The sequence below is a fragment of the Trachypithecus francoisi genome, unplaced genomic scaffold, assembly GCF_009764315.1.
Source record: "Trachypithecus francoisi isolate TF-2019V2 unplaced genomic scaffold, Tfra_2.0 Lachesis_group10, whole genome shotgun sequence".
NCBI lineage: Eukaryota > Metazoa > Chordata > Mammalia > Primates > Cercopithecidae > Trachypithecus > Trachypithecus francoisi.
In genome coordinates, this window is record NW_022681455.1 from 55750414 (window position 1) to 55770337 (window position 19924).

A 19924-nucleotide genomic window follows, 5' to 3' on the forward strand; every position below is an offset into this window, starting at 1 on the left:
CAGAGTCCAGGCTTTTCACCATTGAATTACACTGCTGTTGCAATTGTTGTCATTAATACAGTTGCTTACAGTGGAAAATTCCTTAAATATTCATTATAGTGACAAATGAAGTAAAGAAAAAGTGGAGATGCATAAAATCAAGATATGCCATATAAGCATATATAATTTTCCTTGTTTGACTTATATTTTATAAAGCTATATGGTATAGTACCTTTGAAGTTTGACACTTAGGTTTGAATTCTGACTTTCCTATTTACTAGTTTAAGTTATTGCATCAATATGAGATTTGTTTACTCACATTTGAAACCACTTACATGTAAGCATCATTACAAGGATTAAATTAGTTATTAATGCACATAAAATGCCTAGTAGAAAATACACACTCAGTAAATGGTTGCTGTTGTAGCAGTCATAGGAGTTTTTCTGTTCTTTCTGCTCTATTTTTTTTTACTCCCTCTTCTCAACGGAGAAAAGAAGAGGCACATAGAAAGATCCTGGAATGACCCAGTGGCCTTGGGCTATGAAGTATTCAACTGTCTGCAGTGGGAAGACAGGCAGAAACTACATGTGCAAGGCCCTGTGGCCAGAGGAATTATTACTAAAAGCAATGGATTGAAAAGGCAGATAATCTCAACTTTAGAAAGTGAAGAGGCAGATGAGGCTGGAGAGGTATCAAGGTACCAGAGGACACTGGGAAGTCACTGAGAGATTTTTATGCAATAAGGTATATGAACACATATGCCAGATTATTATTTGACTGCAGTGTGGAAATCAGAATTAAGAGCAAAAGTGGCAATCAAACAAGTTAGGGTTTGGGGTTTTTTGTTTATTTTTGCAATGTCTAGTCTAAAGAAATATGATCTGGGTCTAGAAAGGTGCTGCGGGAGATAAGGTGCTTTGGTGATCTGCTTCACACTACCTAATGAATTAGTACACTAGGAAATGAATTTCGTGGTAAGCATTGATTTTTTTAATGGCAGCATCATTTCTATCTAAATCAATTATCTCCAATTCTCATCACCCCCACATTCTCTTTTCTCAAGCAATATACTTGCACATTTTTACAAAAGACTTCATATTTCATTGGACTTAATAAAATAAAAAATTCTCATAAAGAAAAGTCTTTAAAAGAGAGATTTAAAATTATTAATTATAGAATGAACCATAGAGAAAAATCTTGTGTCTGTATGTACTCATTCCATGCAAACAATTACAAACATTTGGTGAAAGAAGTCAAATGGCTTTCTACCTACTTGGCCTATTTTTAAAATCAACAGGTATTTTTACTTGTTGTATAACAATTTATTGAATTTATGAAGTGCCTGTTTGGTGCAAATTTCTATAAGTGACACTATAAAAACTAAAGTTTTTTTTTTAAAAAAAGAAAGATTCTTTTTGAGAAGATGTAATTCATTTGAAAGTTTATTTAAATAAATTATGTATTATAATGACTCCAGGAAATATAGCCACTTCTAGAAGTCCTACCCTTCATGGATTTTACCATTTGCAAAGCAACAATTCCATCACAATAAATAAAAACTAAAGATTCAAGGAAGAACAAACTAGATTTTCTAACCTAGAATGACTACAGAAGTTAATATTAACTTAAAATTAAAAGCAACATTTTGTCTTACTAGAGACCATGTTATGTAGCATATAAAGGACTTATTTTGAATTGTAGCAAATGTAAACTGTAATGCCATCCTTATTATTTAATGGGTCTTAATTATCTGTAAATGAGGATAAGCATATTCACTTGGAATTGTGGGGACTGGAGGAAATAATGTGTGCTAAATGTTAATTATGGTGCCTAACACATAAAATGAATTAACCATAATTAACACACTGACAGGCAGATCCCAAACTAAATCTGCATTTGAGACCAATACCTTCTCTATCTCAAATATGGAGTCATGAGAATAAGCAATGTAGCACATTATTGAATGCAGGATTTGGGGTAGATATGCCAGAAATGATAAGGAAGCAGGGATGGATTGTTGCGGGGATAGGAATGGGCAGCATTTCTGAGTAGTGTGTTTCCTGACCTGAGATTTATTTTCCCTGGGTAGGAAGAAAAAAATATAGAAAATTTACACGTTTAAGATTTTGCATGAATTTAAAATGGTTACAACCTGGAGAATTAGACTAATCTCACCTATGAAAAAACTCATCTTTAAAATAAGAATTTCAATGTAGCATGATTTAATCAAAATGTTAAAATAATAGCAAAGGATTCATAGAATCCTTCATAGAACAGCACACTCTGTTTTAAAAGTGTGCTATAGTTGTTGTGGATTTTCCTCACATTTAGGGTCAGAATTTGGGACTAGACGAAAGGGTAAAGATGATTCAAAACCACTAGATTAATTTACTTTTAACTAATTATAATTAATATCACTTCAAGACTGTTTACATTTCTGCTGTCATCCATATACGTTAGCACCAGGTTAATGTGATAACCATGAACCAAATAATAGCTTGCATAAATCTCCACTGTATTCAGATAGTAAAGTCCATTGCCCTGTTCTTACTTCCTGGAAACAACCTTTGATCTTCAGATCAACAGTAAAAATAATTACTGGCATTGGCCAAACCAGGATTAGTCATTTCTGTGCTGAGTAGCTGCACAGCTGGAGACACATGTGCAGGTCTCTTTGCACAGATCCGAAAGGATCATCTCCAAGCGTTTATATCATGCTTGTCATTCGTTTATCAGAGGCCAAATGTTTTTCTTTGTAAACGTGTGTAAAACATTCTCAGAATTTTAAACAATAACAAATCAGGGCTGAATGTGGCCAACATGCAAAAAGGAAATCTCCCATCTGTCCAAATCAAACAGTTGTATTATTAGAAACTGAGGGCTAAAAACTGTGCACATACACAGACATACATATTATTTTAATATAGATTTTTCAGTAATTGGTCTAGGATAAGGGTAATACACAGAGAACATGAGAAAAGTTTAAGAAGAAAACAAAGACTGTTACTATGGAAAATGAAAATAGATTTTAAAACATGTGAATTCATGAAGTTAATTTGTGTTATTAAATTTATTTTTCTTTCACTTCTTACCTGTCAACGTTATTAATATTTTTAGAAACAATAAATCCCATTAATTCCTTATGTGAAATTTCATATTTGTGATTGATACATTTAAATGTCATCTGTTGAAGGAAGATTATTCATTTGTTCATTCAATAAATATTGTTTAGAATAATAAGTCCCAGGCACAAGACTGGTATTATGTTCTTGGCATTGGGGATATCATGTTCACAAGACAGACTATGATTTACAGGATCAGATGTGGACTCTCAAATTCAACTGAGAATAAAACAGACACTCAACAAGTAAATAAAGTTAATTTCAAGTTGTAATTGATGCTAGAAAGACAATGAAACAGAGTCATGTGACCACTGAGAGATGAGGGAGGCAGCCGCCTGTTTGAGATAAGGTACCTGATTGGTGGGATTGGAGAAAACCTCTCTGAGATTAGTGTCTTTAGCTATGACTTAATGATATGAAAGAACCAATCATGGGAAGGCCTAATATTAAAAACTGTCTAGGCAGATTGAGCAGCAAGTGCAAGGGTCCTGGATGGGAATGAGCTGGATGTACTCAAGGAAGAAAGAGAAAACCAGCATAACGAGCAAATTAGCTCAGGAAAATTTGGCAGGCACTGATTTTCACTGGGCCTTGTAGGCTATGGTTAGCAGCACCAACTTTATTTTAAAGATGATTTGGTGTTTCTAAGCGTATTTTGAATCTTTTCCCCTAAAGAGCATTGACAGCATGGAAAAGCTAGAACTCCTTTAATAAGTTAACGAATAGGAAAGAAAAATAGATACAACCAGACCTATTCTAACATTTAAAAAATCATAGACTCCTCTTGTTTTGAAAAAATATATATATAATCCAGCCAAATTGTTTTCTGCTCATCTCTTTAGGCTATTGTTAAAGCCATGATGAAAAGGGAAATTTCGGGTTAGATTTCACACCCCTGGGGGCTGATTTTTACATTTTATTGAGTTTGGCTCCTGGATCATATGATTTGAAGGAGCTGATTTTACTCAGGTATCACATAGACACAGACTAAATAAATTTGCAGCATTTCAGGAAATCCATTGTTTTTATTCTAGTTGTTCACCAGAGTTGAGCCCCTTTCTTGCTCACTTGAGAAATCACCATTCAGAGGCCTTACCGCACTAGAAATTAGCTCATGATTGACATTCTCAAAGCTAAACAATAAGTTCCCAAAGAAATTAATGGCACTTTAACTAAAGGATCATTAACTAAATAGTATTTTAATTTCTCCTCCTAAAGTCAATAATTTTATTTTGGTTAAAATCAGATGCATGATTTGAGAAATAACTAGAAAAATCTCACATGAATCCTACTACCTAGAGATAGTCACAGTTAATATTTTGGTTCCCCCTTCCAACTATTACAATAAGCCTTTGTAGAATTAGCCTACCTACTATTTTATTACCTATTTGCTTTTTTGAGAACTTAATTTACTGTGTACAAAGTTTTGTATTCTTCTAAGACATAGAATTATAACCTATTGATGAACCACAATTTATGTAACTAATATCCTACTACCAGACCTTAAAATTGTTGGCATTTTTTCTTTTTTTGAATGGTTTCGCAAACCTCTTGGTACATATATGTTGGGGTACATTAGGCACAATTTAAGCAGGGCTTTAAATGAAAAAAAATGCCTAGGTTAACAGGAGCTAAAGAAGTCTACTCGTGTTAATGGTCATTTGCATTTTTGTTAAATAACTGGGTCATAGAGTTGGAACCCTTTTCACCTTTTTCTTCTCCCTGGCCAAATTAACTGTGTAAACATAAGAGCACTTAGGTTTAATAAGTGATGGAGTAACTTTAAAACAGGGATTATGGTAACCTCCTCACCTTTGGGAAATCTGAGTAGCGCCCCCATGGACAGGGCACGCATTATACATCCAATTTTCACTGGAGATAATTGTGTGGATCACCAAGTGTGATAGCTCCTCAGGATGTCAAATTTCACAGCTGCATGGGCAAACACAATGCTCGCTGATTCTTTTCTTAGTTCCAAGAACATAAAGCAAACTTAAGTTCAGTTATTAGCCATTAGTTGTTTTTGTTTTGTTTTTAAGTGGATCTAGATATACCTTTTTTTATTATTTCCCTGAAACTTTATCTGCCAGGAAAACTAAGAAGGCTATTTAAACACCTTAAGATAATTTCATTTTAATAAGCCCAGCTAGCAGAAAGTAATATAAGAGGGAAAATCTGACCAATTTGACACTCTTTCAGATTGAAAAGTTTTTTCAACTACTGTCAAGATCAATTAGTCAGTGGTCCTCCTCTATTGGAAAGTATTAGCAAATACTACATTGGACAATTCTTCAGTTTTCTGCTTATATCTTTCTCATGGAGCTTCCCTCTATATGACCACAGAGCACAGAGCTGGGTTCCAAAAGATGAATTCTTTTATTTTTATTTTTATTTTTTTATTTTTTATTTTTTTGAGACGGTGTCTGGCTCTGTCGCCCAGGCTGGAGTGCAGTGGCCGGATCTCAGCTCACTGCAAGCTCCGCCTCCCGGGTTTACGCCATTCTCCTGCCTCAGCCTCCGGAGTAGCTGGGACTACAGGCGCCCGCCACCTCGCCCAGCTAGTTTTTTGTATTTTTTTAAGTAGAGACGGGGTTTCACCGTGTTAGCCAGGATGGTCGCGATCTCCTGACCTCGTGATCCACCCGTCTCGGCCTCCCAAAGTGCTGGGATTACAGGCTTGAGCCACTGCGTCCGGCCCAAAAGATGAATTCTTACAGTGGAGCTTCCCTTTTTATAGCCAGAGTTTATTCTTATTTTGCATTTGACCCCAAGCTGCGTAAGTTTTCCTTCTCCAGGAATTTGGAATTCTTGTTTCTTTCTGCATGAATTTCTTTAAGGCAGTGTTTCTCAGCCAGGAGTAATTTTGCCCCCAAGAGGGGAATTTGACAGTCTTGAGATATTTTTGGTTGTCACTACGTGGAGGAAGTAGATATTGTCATTTAGAGGGTATAGGCCGGAGATGTCACTAAACATGTGACCATGCCCAAGACAGTGCCCACAACAAAGAATTACCCCATCCAAAATGCTGATAGGACCAAGGTCGAAAACCCTGGTTTAAAGTGAGAAATGTCTAACCTTTGGAACTGGAGTGAGACCTGTGTTCTGTACTGTGGACTGGAGAGCAGGGGTAGTTGGTTCACAGAGAAAGAGAAGAAATAAACAGTTTCCCAAGAGAAGTACAGACAGGAAAGCTAATAGCTTCCCAGTCCTGGGTCCCTGTATCTTGATGGAATGGCCGCAATCTTACCACTGGTTTTATGAGGAGTTCCATAGTATTCTTAATTCCTAATTAGGAATTAATATACTAGTTTTCTAGTATATTATCTAGGAATAAAATCAGGGGAATATACTTCACTTCAGGGGTGTCCAATCTTTTGGCTTTTCTGGACCAAATGGGAAGAAGAATTGTCATAGGCCACACATAAAGTATATTAACACTAGCAATAGCTGATTAGCTTTAAAAAAAAAAAAAAAAAAAGACTCGGAATCTGGGAATTATCTAGGATGATGTAGAGTTTCTTGAGATGGAGTCAAATTTTCTAATTTTCTTTGCATCAAAAGTAAAGGAGTATTAAATGTTGATTAAGATAGTTTTAAAATTTATTTTATTTCAATAGCTCAGGTCCTTATTTACTTGTTACTTACTCCTGCTTTGGATCTGTGCTTTAAGAAGTGTTTCCAAGAAAATGCAGTGTTTAAGTAGAACGTAAATACAGGATTACTGATGAATGCACAAACAGAAAAAAAATGTGAGAAGGAAAAATCCTACCCCAAGAACAACATAACCAACATTGGAAAGTGAGAAGAACAATTAAATGGCGATATTACAGGCATAAAAGGTGGGCTTACTATAGATTTAAATTGTATAGAAGAGAGTAGAAATACATTGAAATAAAGATATAGAGCAAACTTGTTCAATCCATGGCCTGTGGGCCACATGCAAACCAGCACATCTTTGAATGTGGCCCGACACCAATTTGTAAACTTTCTTAAAACATTATGAGACTTTTGCATTTATTTTTATTTTTATTTTTTTAGTTCATCAGCAATGGTTAGTGTTAGTGTACTTTATGTGTGGCTCATGGCAATTCTTCTTCCCATGTGGCCCAAAGAAGCCAAAAGATTGGTAACCCCTGAAGTGAAATACATTCCCTTTTATTTTAGACCAGTTGACTAAATTGCCTGAGCCTGCATTTTCTCATATGTAAAAGTAAGGTAATAAAAGCGATACGAGTCTGACTCTATCATACGAAAGAAAGGAAATCAACTCTTTTATGAACAATTTATGGTACAATCCTGATCTGTCCCGAATAAGAAGAGAGCTAAGCTGTAAGTACATCTAAAACAAGCCACGTGTTTATAAGACCTCCCACTCTTTCTTCTTCCCTCCTGCTCCAGAACGTCTTCCATTCATTTTTTAAAATAAGAGTGTTCTTGAGATACAATTATATATCATAAAGTTGACCCTTTTAAAGTGTTTAATTCAGTGATTTTTAGCATATTCTCAAACTTGTGCAACCATCACCAATAATTTCAGAACATTTTCATCACCCCCCAAAAAACTTATACCTATTAGCAATCCCTCCCCATTCTCCCTCCCTCCAGCACTAGGCATCTGCTAATCTACTTTCTGTCTCTTTGGATTTACCTATTCTGGGTATTTCATATAAATGGAATCATATAATATATAGCCATTTGTATCTGACTTTACTCACTTAACCTAAAGTATTCAAGGTTCATCCATATTTACCATGTATCATAACTTTGTTTCTTTAATCTCTGCTTCATTATTCTTTTCTCTGTCAGTGGAAGGCCTTAGCTGCAATGGTCCACATAAAGGAAAACATGGCACACAATACATCCAAAAGTTAACTTCTTACAGATTCACGCAATGAAGAGAATGGTTATACTCTCTGGGATCCAAATGCAGAGAGAAGAGCTCAGGATAGATAAACCTTGATAAGCCTCATCTTTAGATTAATCCATTGAGACTAATGTGCAAGTAGCCTACTTAGGGTTCTTCCTTGGTACCAACCAACTGTAACCAGAGAAGAAAAACACCAGGTTATAAAAATGTCTGATTTGAGGAAGCCTTGTGAAACAGAGGTGGAATTGCATCTGGGAGGTACATATTTCAGACTATTTGGGGATAGTTGGTGAGTAGATGAAATAATGTGCTTAGTATAATACATATCTGTCAAACTAGTGAATAAGAAAACATATATTAAAAACTTAAATACATACGAGTATAAAACTTTGTTAACTCGCATATCCAAGAAAAGCTTAGATAATAAAAAAATTGTGGAAGGATAGTGAAAAAAAAAAAAAAAAAAACACTTTCCAGGGTTTTGATTATAAACATTTTCCTTTAATGAGTACTGGTAACAACTTGTAACTGTTTAGGAAAATGTAGAGTTTTGTGAGATAGAGTCAAAATTTCTAATTTTCTTTGAATCAAAAGAAAGGATATATTAAATATTGGTTAAGGCAGCTTTTTATTTTATTTCAATAACTCAGGTCCTTATTTACTATAAGCATCCTAAAAACAGAAGTGTTTTTAAACACCCTATGCTACCATCACTATTAAATATTGATCAATTTATAGCACAGATGGTTGATTCACTTAAATATTTTGTTGCAGAATTTTTTCTGCATAGCCTATAAAATATTTGAAAAGACCATTGCATATTATAAAATTAACATCTTTTTATCAGTAGTTTTTTGTTGCAAAGGAGGTTATAATTGGTGCTTGCAAATACTGACATTATAGAACTAAATTGTTAAATCATTTGTTCAATTAAAACTATTCAAATGTAAATATCATAGCTATTTGGTACATATCATAAATTTTAAAAATATATGAAGATAATCAGAAATTTTGCATTACCTATTTTATTTTTGAAATTATACTTCCAATCTAATTCTACCCAAAAATATTATTAATATATTATAATCTTACCTAAATAGGTTACATATGGAACATCTTGTCATAACTATAACAATAGTATATATATATATATATATAATTGGAATTAAATAACATCATTTTCTGTAACTCTAACTGTAAAGTTTTTCAAGATTCACTTATTCAGATTATTGAATAAATATGTTTAATATGTTAAACATAAAAAAATTTCTTTGAAAGTGGCTTAATAAAATAGGTGTGATTCTAAAATTAGTTGGTGTATACGTAGATGAATATTTCTATTGCTGGAATGAGACAGGACTCAACATAAATTTTATAGTTAGTTTTCACATTTGGGGAAATAAACTGTATGTAACCACTTCAGTTACCTATAAATAGTTACAAAGGAAAAAAAGAAGTCTAATTCTAGATTTATCATTTAATTTTTTAAATACCCCTTCAAAGTTTTATATTAAAGTTAAAATGAAACTCATATATATATGTGTGTGTGTATGTGTGTGTGTGTGTGAGAGAGAGAGAGAGAGTGTGTGCACATGTGTGTCACCCAGACTGGAGTGCAGTGGTGCAATTATGACTCACTGCAGCCTTGACCTCTTGGGCTCAAGCAGTCCCCCTGCTTCAGCTTCCCACGTAGCTGAAATCACAGGCACATGCCCATGCCATCATGTGCAGATAATTTTTCTATTTTTTCTTTTTTTTTAAGAGATGAAGTCTCACTTTGTTGACCAGCTTATCTTGCACTCCTGAGCTCAAGTGATCCTTGCACGTTGGCCTCCCAAAGGGCTGAGATGACAAGTGTGAGTCACTGCACCTGGCCAAAAATACTTTAAATAATATACCAGATTATATCTTATTTAAATTATTTCTAATTTTGTTGCATGAAAACAAGTTGTGTGAATTGCAAAAAGTTTTATTGTATAGTCATAAGAGTAATGATCTTTTTAGTTACCCCAAGAACAAGTGTCCCTCTGTTTTGTGCCTAGAGGGAGATTTTTACCCTTAAAAGCAATATGCCCTAGTAAGAATCATGATGGATGAGTGAGATGTGTTTATTTTACAATTGGATAAAGAAAGGGCAATAGTGAAAGGGGTATTTGGAAAGGAATAACAGCAAACTATGTTCTCCAGGTAGATCAGTTTTACAATAGTACAGATGGAAGTTCAGGATATGGATACTGATTCCTTTAAAAATTCTGGGTCTGCTTAAGTCCAGACCCAAAGGTCTGAGTGCCTCAGTTTTGAGACAGCTTGTCTTGAATGGTGGTCTCCAAATGAGGTGCATGAATCCAAAAGGATGCATAAGACCATCCACAACAATGCACAGGAATAAACCAGTGCGATATTTATATTTTGACCCAATTTTTAAAAAATTTTTTTTTTACATTATAAAATAGATACATTCACAATGATATCCCTTGTATCTAGCATTACAGTAAGTCCTGGGGAGAATGAGTACCACATGATCACTCATTTCTTTTCAGCATATTGCCACAGATTGAACGCCATTGTTTGCTTATGTGAATTTTGGGCTTTTATCATTATAAATAACAGAATCTTTATAACTCTGATATGAAATGGAAAATGATCATGAAAAGTTTTCTGTATCCCACATAGACTCACCTGTTACTGCATGACAAAATATTTAAAGAAGTTGTTGAATATAAAACTTGACCCAAAAAAGAATTTAAGAAGCATAAAATACTATAATACATTTTACTATGTGAAAAATTAAGACGGTATACTCATCAAAAATACCATAAAAACTGTATAAAAGCAAGCAACAATTCAAGAATGGACATTTCAAACTCATTGCATATTCTGAATGCACATTTAACTTCTACAAATCAGTAAGAAAGCATAAAATACTCTGCTACCACCATTTTACATAAAAGGAATTAATAGGAATTTCACAGAGTAGGATACAAAATGGCTCTAATCTTAAAAGATATCCAATCGTAGTAGTAACTAGGAAAATGAGAATTAAAACCAAAATGAAATACCCTTTATATTCACAATTTGTCAGTACTATGTGCCCATGAGAATGTGAAACAACAAGAATCATGTTACTATTGCTGGTATAAGTAAAGTGGGCAATATATTTGGAATATGGTATGTATCACATAGTAAGATTGAACATGCATGTATCATGTATCCAAGAAAGCCTACTTCTCAAGAGTTATTTTAGGTGCTAGAAGCTTTTACATATGTTTTCCCAAAGGTATGCATAATAATGTTCATAACTACCTTGCTAATAATAGCAAAACAATATCCGGCCAGTCAAACAAACAAAATACCTTTGAACAATCCTAAAGTCCATCAGCAGTGGAAATAGACAAGTGGTGGTGTATTTATACACTGGAATATGATTTGGTAGTGAAAATGGGTTAAGTAGAATCATAGGCATCAGTACATTAAAATCACAGAGATGTACTACTGGGCAAAAGAAGTCATGAATAAATATATGGTATGATTCTATTTATATAAAGTTCAAAGCCAAATAAGCTACTGTTTATGATTTTCTACATATATGTATGTATAAAATCTGTGGAAAGCCAGTAAATTCATATTATGGTTAACTGGTTGCAGGAGGAGGCACTGGAAGTGGGCAAGTAAAGTCACAGATAAGGAGCTTTTAGAGTACAAGGTTCTATTTATTCACTTGGTAGTGGCCATATGGATATACACATTTTTTATTGTTTTAAAATTATACATGCAAATTTTCATTCACTTTTGCATATGTGGTTTATTTTACAATTCCAAAAATTATTATTGCCCTCAAAGAGGGAGGGAAAGAATATGTTATGGATATTTCTTTTACAAAAAACAAGTGTTTCATATGTGCTGCCCTTTTCTGCAAAAGATAACTGTCCAATATTTATATGTTGCCAAAGACATATTTGGGGATGGGGAGTGAGAAACACATTTTGTGTAACCTTCAAAATAAAAATAGTGTTTGTAAAAAGGACATAAGAGATAATTTTTCGAATTATTTTAGAAAATTTGTGTTACAAGATTTGTGGTAAAAAATGTACCTCACCTATGAAAATTATATGTGTACACATAAAATTAATTTGAGAAAAGTTGTTAACTACTTTTCAAACATTCCAAATGAAAAATTTCAATGGGTTTTAAACAAGTTTATTAACATTATTAAAATAGTACAACTTCCAGGTGATAGGTGCACCAAAATCTCACAAATCACTACTAAAGAACTTACTCATGTAACCCAAAAACCTATGGATATAGAAAATAAAAATAAATAAAAATAAAACAGTGCAACTTCAAAAGAATATTCAGGAAAAATCAATTGAAATCAAGGAAGATGAAAATTTACTAGCCAAATTGCAAAAATTTAGGTCTATGTATCATTGTGAGTTGTCTAGTTATGATGACATCAAAACCAAGCTCGAAAGCCAAAAAAAAAAAAAAAAACCCTTAAAATCATAAAATACTCCTGCTGAAGTAGAAAAAAAATAAAATCATAAGATATGTTTAAATTGATGTATCATACATTAGTAAACAAATATTCTAAAATTCACAAGGCAAATTTAGTTATGTTGCACTTACTACAATATTGGTATTTAAAATGGTTTCTACCATTAAAAGATAAATTAAAAATTCCTTTAATATTATATTTCAAATATGCTTATTTAAATTTTATCAATTTATTTCAAAATCTTATTTTAAATTTAACAATTTAGCTCACCTTTTAAGTGTATATTTAGGGTATAGCATAATGAACAATAATTTTCTGCGTATACACATATTGTATGTTCACGCTACAAAACTATAGTGATAAGAATGCATCATTCTAAAGTGTCTGGAGACCAATGGTCTAAAAATCTTTCAGCAAATGAAATATTAAATTTGGGTTTCTTGCCCTTCACCATAGACATGTGGCCAGAGGACCAGTATTAGCCATCAGATTAAACAAGTATTAAAATTCCAAATCCTTTGCCATACAAATCTGTATTCTTGTACAGGTATCAACTTTGCAAGGTAATTGTTTTAAATATTCATATAGTTTGTTTCATTCTTTAGCATGAGTTACTAATGAGTTGCATAGAGTTTGCAAATATTTTCCGGTTTTTCAATATTCAACACACCAGTAGTTAAATAGTATGTTACATAGACTATATGAGTGATTGAATTTCTAAACAAACAGGACATGAATTCAAAGGATGAATAATTTCTAACACATGAACTGTGTAACTATGGTTTTAGGTCTTTGTAGTTCCAAACCTTACAAAAACATTTTATATTCCCCCATGTGAAATGTCTTCTCTATTTCTTCTGGAAAACACTTTGAAAGTCAGCAGCAGTGGCTCACGCCTGTAATCCCAGTACTTTAGGAGACCTCAGGTGGATCACCTGAGGTCGGGAGTTTGAGACCAGCCTGGCCAACATGGTGAAACCCCATCTCTACTAAAAATCCAAAAATTAGCTGAATGTGGTGATGCACGTCTGTGATCCCAGCTGCTCGGGAGGCTGAGGCAGGATTATTACCTGAACCCGGGAGGCAGAGGTTGCCATGAGCCACGATCGTGCCACTGCACTCCAGCCTGGGCAACAGAATGAGACTCCGTCTCAAAAAAAAAAAAAAAAAAAAAAAAAAAAAAAGAAGGCAGATGCACCAACGAATGGAGGAAATTTCCCGTTTTCCTCAGCCAGATTCAGTCCTTTTTTCTTCCCTTTTTTCCCTCCTTCTTGTATGTTTCATCAGATTTTTAATTATTCTTATTATTTTACCATAATGAATTATAATTGTATCTAACCAGTTGTTGTCATTTGTGTGTGTTTGGTTCATTTATGAATTGTAAATTCTTTGAGGACAGACTTTGTCTTATTAAATTTGTAAGAGATGATTCAAGAATTATTTCTGAATAAGTAAAATAGGCATACATTCAGTATTCCTTAAATCAGTGTTTCATAAAAAAAGATTCAGAAGAACAGTGCTATCTTGATAGTCTCTAGTTAGAGTTCCATTGTCAAATAATTTTGTTTGGTACATAATAAATATTACACTTCCCTTCTGAAAATCAAAAATGTACATTAGTCAGAATTCCTACCATAAATAAACCTGTTTAAATTTGTTAATTCAGTATTTTTCAAATATATATTGCAAGTCTCCTTTTTTTTTTCCTGGAACACACATTAATGTCCTGTGGAAGTGGTTTTCTACGTAATAATACTCTAGGAAACGCAAAAATGCTACATTTCAACATTTATATTGTTAAATGTGCATGCAGAGAAAGTAATTAAAGGGAAGAACTATAATTATGTTATTCAGGGGGCCATGCTGCAGCTAAAGGAAAGGAAATGAATTCTAAATAGTTAAATTATTTATCCATGTAGAACTATGTCATTGTTTATATTAAAAACATATGTTGTAAATTGAGAGATAAATTTTATTCCATGTACATTTTTAAGGGAGAAAGATTTGACTTTGTCTAAGAATTACTATCATATGAAAATGAAAAAATTAAGCTTTAAATTAAACCAACAGAACTCATAAAATCGGCACAACAAATTTATGCTGCCCTCCATAGTGTTAGCCATCAGAATTGTCATATTTAAAACCATGATGTTAAATATCTCTGAGGAAAGTTCACCAATCACCAAAGAAAATCATTCTCATCTTATTTTTTGACATCAAAGAGCATTATGAATTTGATCACCAATTTTATTCTTCAAATTTAGATTTTAATTCTTAGCCTATTTTTCTTAAAGAAATTCTTAAACTTTGTAAATTGTTACTCCTGAAGTTTCTTAAAAGGACTTTATTGAGCATATGAAAGTAATTTTAGTTGATAAGATTGATTCCAAAATAAAAATTGACATTTAAATATCAGTTTCATTCCTTCAAATAGCTGCCATGGTAGTAGTGCTTCCAAATGAATTTAGTAATGAACATGTTAAACAGTTTGAGATACTCTTAGGATTACATATTTTATTAACCAAGAGACTATTTAAAGGAAATATATTTTAGACAATTGAAATGCTAAAAATTGCAAATACAGGCTGGCGCGGTGGCTCACCCCTGTAATCCCAAAATTTTGGGAGGCCAAGTAGGGCAGATCACGAGGTCAGGAGATGGAGACCATACTGGCTAACACGGTGAAACCCGGCTCTACTACAAATACAAAAAAAAAATTAGCCAGGCGTGGTGGCGGGCGCCTGTAGCCCCAGCTATTCAGGAGGTTGAGACAGGAGAGTGGTGTGAACTCGGGAGGCGGAGCTTGCCTTGAGCCCAGATCGCGCCCCTGCACTCTAGCCTGGGCAACAGAGTGAGACTCCGTCTCAAAAAAAAAAAAAAAAAAGCAAATTTAGATCATCTTTATTCATCCTTTCAAAAAGTATTAGTTACCTATATAACTAAAATGAGTTAATACCATTGAAAGATTAATTTTAGAATATCTGTGTGGATAGCAAACCAGCATAATGTTTGACTTTTTTTTAGTACAAGAAAATGTTAATTGATGGATGTTTTTTCACATGGAAAACCGATGAGTTGTTTTATTCAATCTCAAACATGTGATTTACAAGGCAAAAGGGCTGGAATAAACATAAAAACGTAAAAATCTGACCCATAAGGCTTTGAAGCTCTTTATACTACTGATTGGGATTCAGTCCTAGTGGATTAATACACATTCTGCAAACTCTTACTCTTTACATTTACAGAAATCTTCAACATTAATGAAAGAAGGAAGTAATTTTCAATGTCCTATATGTATTATTGTGTTTTTTGGGAGAAGAGGTCAAAGGATAGAAGTCTACTTTCTTCCAAAGAAGCATCAGAATTAAGGGGAATGTCTCTTAATAATGAGGAAGCATAACATTTTCTACCCTTTTATATTATTAAATTGCCTAAAGTCAGTACAGTGTACCATATGAAGGACTATGAAGTCACCAAGATTTAGGAGAAAGTTCTGGGTGTTTTTCACTCTTGAACCAAATATCTCTAAGGGATTCTCTGTCATAGAAGAAAAAGAAGGAGAAAAAAAGTAAGATGGGACAAAGAGAAAACTAACTTTGTACAGACTTTTGGAACATGTACTTTTGCTTTTTAGAAACTTCTTTGCATGGAGTTCTCTTTCCTGTGCAAATGTTATTAATAACACATACATATTATTAATATAAATATAGACTGGGACTGAGAAGGATATTTAACAAAGAAAAGCTTATGAGTAGTGAGAGGAAGGGATGAAGTTGTTTATAAAAGCTGGGAGATGCAATGTTCTTTCCATACATAGTGGAGTCTTGCATGTTTATTTTAATACTTGAGTTTGTTAGCTTTTTTGAAGTATTTATTAATGGTGTTTACTCTGGTTTTCAATAAAATCCATAGCTGCTTCCTATTTCTATATATACAGCACTCTCATTGTGTGAATTTTCAACAATTTACATATTTTTGCTTAAGTCAAACAGTTTCATATTTTTAAATTTAAAAGACTGATCACTTGAAATCACACATTCATTTCTACACATTTACATACACAGTCACAGTACTAATATGTAGACATGACTATAAATCATGCAAAAATAGAATGCACTGAAGCATATATACTGCAGTGTCTGCAGTCTATATAGTGTGACCCTGGTTTAAAAATGCCAGTTTCACAAAGGAAAATGTTAACTTGTCAGAGAAATATTCTATTGACGTAAAATTTAGTTCTGTAATCTAGCCTTTCTTGCTTTTGAGAATATCAGCCATAATTGTTAAAAATGAAGTTTTAATCAAACTTGGTGCTTGGGCCAAATAGTCACACTTGGGAAAGGGAGTGGGCCATTCAGTGAATTCCAGAGGATAGGCAGAGAGAACAAGTGTTTACCAAAAGCTATGGGGGCTACTGAAATAACAGAAGTTTAAGGAATCAAGAATTGAGCTAGAAACAGAGTTTAGTGAGCTTTAGAGATAGTCCAAATCAGGAGTCCAGAAAACATATCAGAAAGTAGAGGCATAGAAACTGGCAGGGAAAATTAGACAGAAGCAAAACAGGGAAGGCTTTGGAACAGTGATCTAATATGCAAGCTATCGTCCCAGGCTGGTGTTAAGAAACTTATTGAGGGGTGGCCTATAGAACATCTGTCATATAAAGGACCGCCAGTTTGGACTGCCTCAGATATTTTCTTTTCAGTGCACATTTTTCCCCCAAGCAAATTAAATTATAAACAATTTAAAAGAAGAAACAGTCTCTTTCAGCTTTTGTCCATTTAAAGGAGAACAAAACAAGGTGTCAGAAGACCTTGATTTTTCTTCTAGTGTTTGTATGAGTTTTCTATTGTTGCCATAACAAACTACCAGAAACTCTGGCTTAAAACAACACAAGATACTTATCTCTAAGTTCATAAACCAGAAATCTAAGTTGGCCCAACTGATTTCTCTGAGTTTTACAAGGCTGCAGTCAAAGTGTCAGCAGGATAGGCTTTTACCAGGAGGCTCTAGGAAATAATGTGCTTCCAGGTTCATTCAGGTTGTTGGCAGAATACATTTCCTTGTGGTTGTAGGACAGAGGTTCCAATGTCTTGCTGGTTGTTGGCTGACAATTATTCTCAGTTACTAGTGGCTGCCCACATTTTCTGGCTCGTGCCCATCTTCCTCCATTTTTCACAGTTCAGTCTCCCCTCCTGCCCCACCTCTCCAGCCTTCCTTTTCTGTTGCATCTCTGTCTGGCTCTGCTATTTTCATTTCCTGCTTCTAAGAGTTCATGTGTGTATTAGTCTGTTCTCATGATACTAATAAAGACATACTTGAGCCTGGGTAATTTATAAAGAAAAGGAGGTTTAATGGACTCACAGTTTCACATGGCTGGGGAGGCTTCACAATCATGGCAGAAGGTGAAAGAGGAAGGCACGTCTTACACGGTGACAGGCAAGAGAGCTTGTGCAACAGAACTCCTCTTTATAAAATCATCAGATCTTTTGAGACTTATTCACTATCGTGAGAACAGTAAGGGACAGACCTACCCCCATGATTCAACTACCTCCCACTGGGTCTCTCCCACTATATGTAGAAACTATGGGATCTACAATTCAAGATGAGATTTGGGTGGGAACATAGCCAAACCATATCGATGTGATTGCATTGGGTGCACTCAGATATTCCATGATAATCTCTCTATTTTAAAGTCACCTGACTAGCAAGCAGAATTCCATCTTAATGACAATATCTACGTTAGTGTATGATTAACTCAGGATGGGACTCTTGTGGGGACGTCTTTAGAATTCTGCCTACACTTGTTTTACAACCGAAAAAATTGTGTGAAGCTGGCAAAGCAGGCATCTGCTTTGTATCTCCTCTTAGATAGTCTCCCATTGAAAAACTCAGAAATTAGGCCAAATAAATGTTAACTTTCACTTCCAGCTGCCTATACCTAAAATCACTTGACTTTAATATAATGCCAAGTAATCAGTTACTGCCCAGTGACTATTTATTTTTGAGATGAAATAAATAAACTTAATTGTTGAATATTTGAACTTATACTTTTTGGCTTTGTTTTACAAAATTGTGTTATACTAATAAAAGTTCACATAATTTGTTATTAATATATTCTATTATATATCTAAGTAAAAGTTTGTATAACATTCTTACAGAGTAATACTGGATCAGAGTTTTTTTAAAAAAATAACTCCACTACCAAATTCTCTAACTTCAGGACTGACAAATCTTGCTTACTACATCTTCCAATGCTAGACTTATGACTTCCAAGAATATGCTTTACTTCTCTATTTTGATGTAGAATGTACCTATTGCTTAGCTACTATAAAAGATGAGAAATTTACCAAAACTCCATTTCTCCACTTACTCACATCCCTCATATTGGTGATTGTGGCAGATTGTATTTTCCAAGATAACCTCATAGAGATCTCCCACCTCTCATCTTACAGCATGATGCTGACTTTCCACTCACCAAGATGTGGGATGTTTTTTCCCTCCCTTTGACTCTCACGGACTGTGGAAACAGTAGAAGTGTTGCTACTTGACTTCCAAGGTTAGGTCATATAAGACAACCAGCTTTCTCCTGGTTCTGTGGGGATGCTTATTCTTGGAATACAGCCAGCATGCTCTGAGGAAACCCAGATCACAAGTACAGGCTATGTTTAGGTGTTCCAGCCAATAGACCTAGTTGAGGCTCCAGCTGACAGCCAGATGCAGCACCAGACTCACAAGAAAGCTTTGGAAATGACTATTGTCCCCATCATCATCTGGCTGTAACCACATGAGACACCCAGCTTGAGAACACCTAGCAGAACCTGGTCAACCCAGAACCACGAGAGATAATAACACGATTTTTGTTGTTTTAAGCTATCAGGCTCTGGGTCAACAATAGGTAACTGGAACAGCTACATCTATATTTTATATTCTTAAGTTTTATTGACTCAGCATTCTGTCAGGAGTTCAATTTTAATTTGTTGAGTGATTTGAAATATTTTATAATAAAAACAGAATTTAGTGTATTATGGTTATATATTAATAAATGCAGTTTAATAAAGAAATGAGACTAAGTACCTAGACGAGGAAATGCATATTTGTCACTAAGTCCCTGAAACCCAAAAAACAATGTCTCAAACACAGAGGTCCAGTAAATTCTCTAATGTTTTTATAGTTATAATTGGCTATCATTCTTCTTGTACCTGAAGACATCTTCTTTTTATGGCACTTTTTCTTTTTCCATTTTTCTTCCTTACTGTCCTTACTTTTCTTAAGTAATTTTTTAAAAAATTAAATTACTTAAGGAACTTACTTTTTTCATGTAACATTTGTATTAGGAATAAATGAGTGGGAAATATTCTGGGTTATACACTTTTAAATGTTTTTATTTTGTACTCTTGCTTTCTTATGTGTGGCTTGATATGAAAATTTAAGTTTAAAATGTTTCTTTTGTTTTTTTTTCA